Below are 3796 nucleotides of genomic sequence, written 5' to 3'. Positions count from 1 at the left end.
ACCCTAACAACCCTAACCCTAACCCTAACCCTAACCCTAACAACCCTAACCCTAACCCTAACCCTAACCCTAACAACCCTAACCCTAACCCTAACCCTAACCCGGGGCCTATTTGTACATGTGTGGTCCCATAGAAACAGGCCCTTGGTCGACGTATTGGGTCGTGGTTAGAAAAGAAGTGGGGCTTATTTAACCCTTTCATCCGCAGGATAATCCGTGCCCTTTTTCTCACTTCTGCATATTCAGGTCTTTTATTTCGTATGTTTCCTGTAGTCCAGAGTGAGGCAGAATGTGATTGACGGGTCTTTTCCCTATAGACGCACTGCAACCCGGACGTTTCACACCCCAAGTGGCCTTTAGTGTGGGGTTATATAGATTCAACACACAGTAGGGACGAGGCGCAACTGCCTCGCTTCAAGCCCCGTAGTAACGGTGTCCTACATCCGGCATGCCAAAAATTGGGTCACATTTTAATCCTTCGCCCAGGATGATACTTCGTACCCCTTCTGATTTCCCCGCATTGACGTCCTGTATTTCTTTGATTCCTAACATGCAGAGTCGGGCAGAATATGATTGACAGGTCTTTTATGTATGGTAATGTGAGGGATGTCATGCATGTTGTACATATAATTGAGAGTATGCTGGTGTGTAGTAACAGCGCCATCATGCGGCGGCAGGGGCATTCCTCATGTTTGCCGTCGCCTCCGTTGTTGGCCTGTCTGCTATTGAAACTAAATAGGTAAATTTCACTCTTCTTGGGCTTGTAAATTTTTTGTAAATCATCGATTGGGTTTCCAGGGGAGTGGAGAAATTGTTAGATATCGTGGGAAGGGTGTAAATACATTATTTTATGGGTAAATTGGGCAAATGGTTTTGTTACTTTCGAGCGGTAAAATAATGGCGGCCTCATAGCAGTGTGCTCAGACAAGTCTGGTTTGCATACACATGTATATACATATATCGGTATCGGCGTCCATGGTGCCGAGACCAAAACTTTGAGTAGGATCTATGGTGGAGTAATCATGTGGGTTATGTAGTTTAGATCATTTGATTGAAGGAAGTCACTGGTTTCGCATAAGTGTACATTACTTGCATGTACATGTATGTATGTATGTATGTAAATAGAGCAATAACACCAGCAGAGATCCGAGCCCAGGGTGTTCTGGTGTGTCTGCTCATGCGCACCCCCCACCAGATAGCGCCCCTCCAACAGTAAGAAAGGAGGAGCACACTATCGGAAAAACCCTAACCCCTTAACTTTAACTTTTACCCCTTAACCCTAACTTTAGAGGTAATTTAGGCCACAAGGGTTATGCAGAACATGCGTTTTACACGTACTACAGGCTACTGATCATTTTCTGATAGGTCAAAAAGGGACTTTTCCCGAAGGGTACTTTGTCTTTGGGGGCAAATCCCCATGCCTTTTGTACACACTTTATATTTTCTACATGAACCTGGGCACATGATAATCTCTTACAACAACTGAACAAATAAACTTGAGACGTCATACATCAATGTAAACGATCACAAGCAGACACCCCTCCATTCGTATAAATTTGGTTCCCATTGGGGTCGCGGTTCAACAGTTATAGCCGATTTAAGTCTTCCACATAGGTTGTGTAAACGATAGAGAAGCGACAGGACCACAAGGAAGAAATGCCCCTCCTGCTGTATTACCTGTACCCATATACATGTACATGTAATTGGTGCATTACACATCACTTGACTTAGGACTAATACTCACCAGAACCTTAACTGATTGAGCCGACCACTTCGTGCTGACTCCTGTGGTGTGATGGGGCCGCAGGAGGAATAACGGCCGAAGTACGGGCTACCAGCCAATATGCTCCTCCACTGACTACGGATAAAAATGTGGTTGTGGTCGCAATCGCCCCCGGTCGTAAATGCTGCGGAATGTGCAGGCTGACTCTATACTCCCGCTCAGATGTGGACCGGACCAGTGGGCTGATGACTAGGTAATTGCAGACTGTGTACTTGTGTGATGGACAGCATCCCGGCACGTTGACTTGTTATCCCCGCGACATCTATATGCAGCCTGACACGGTATGCCCTAGTATGGTTGAACTACACCCACCAAGTCCGCGCCCATATAAAACAAAATCAGACCGAAAGTGCGCCGCCTGTCGACTCTCGGGAAAAGGTTTGCCCCTGTTTCTTTTTACCGGAAATTCAAGATCAGGGCCATAAGATCACTTTTCGTTTCAATTTTACAGGGGGTTAGCCACGATTTTTTTTATTCGCCTTTCCCCGAAGGTATCCGAAAATAGTTGTAAAACTATGCGCTCAGCTCTGAATGTAGCCGCCCGCCTCTGTCCAAAATAGGTCGGCAATTTGGGGCTTTTTGTGAAAGAAACGCCCTGAACTAGCGACTGTCAGTCGCAAATTCGGGATTCATAGGAATATTTCTATGATCCCTCCTGATTATGACATGTTTTATTGTAAAAACCATGTGGGATCACAAAATATTAATGACCTCGCGCGTAGAAATCCAACGATATGGTGACATGCAGATATGGTGTTCTATTCACGCCACATTACACTGCCCGGTGAGCCTGGAGTTGTTCGCCACTGCGCGACTGTTTCACTGAGCGGTGAGAGTTGTTTAGCAGTGGCGCAGTAAAAGTTGCACAGCACTTATAATACGGGCTCATAGCGCAAACTCCAAGAGAAATTGCCCCATCTGGTGATGCCCAGGAAGATTGTATGACCTCGTTGTTTTAATGGAAATGTAAAGCTATGGGCACTGGGGCAATTTATTTTTCAATATTTTTATAGAGAGAAAGAAAAAAATATAAAGAATCGGGGTAGGCAGTGCCATATGAATCTAAAAATTTACCTCTTTTCTTCAGTCCACAAAATAGTTTCGTTACATTTAATGTGTGTGACTGGAAATACACTGAGTCACCAGATTGTGATGTAGTTGAGATTTACGGAAATGTGATGTCAATTTCTGACGATATTTCTCTTAAGGTCAACCAACTTTTCAGTTTGTCTAATATGCTAGTAAAATGTTTTACAAAACAATTTCTGAGGTGATTTTTAAAGAAGTGAATGAAAGAAAAAAATTCCATGTTCTACAATAAAAATTTTAATAATTTTTTTCTCGCCTATTTTCCACGGATTCCAGACACGGTAATTGTCAGAGGTCAACTTTTAGGCTTTAAAATAGACTTGGACCTCTTGTGATCATTCCCAACTTTGAAAAAGCACAAACATTGAAGCCTACCATCAGATCAGGAAACAACACTCACCGCGTAGCCAAACAACTTTCACTGCGTGGTGGAACAACCCTCGTCGAGCAGTGAAATCCAAGCACAGACATATAACGCCATTCAAGTGTGAACGTTAACGCATACGCGCAGGCACAGTGTGTGCGGCTCCAGCGCCTGTGTAAGTTATCATTCACTGCGCAGGAGCAGTCCAACATAAAGGCGCCCATGCGATGTTTCACACAAATTCGCGGTCTGCACAGTGAAACAACACCCATAGCACAGTGGTGATGCAACTCTCATTGCGTGATGAAATAACTCTCATCGAGCAGTGAAACTACCCTTGCCGCACAGCTGGGATTAGACACAGGACCATCACTGTTTGGAACAAAGTAAAAGACACGCCAATAACAGATGGGAGTGTGACTCGGTTGGGACTCGAACCCAATGCAGACGTCTTATAACCACTCGACCAACGAGCTTGCTGGGGTCAACAAGCAGGTCTGAGGCGGTGTAGCAGGGGTACTGCAAACTATTTACAAAATGTACTTTGCGTTGGGGAGATG

This window comes from Acanthaster planci, linkage group LG20 (assembly GCF_054643075.1).
Source record: "Acanthaster planci isolate LZ-2023a linkage group LG20, COTS_SCS, whole genome shotgun sequence".
NCBI lineage: Eukaryota > Metazoa > Echinodermata > Asteroidea > Valvatida > Acanthasteridae > Acanthaster > Acanthaster planci.
The sequence above is the reverse complement of the archived record's forward strand: the minus strand, read 5'-3'. Positions refer to the sequence as shown.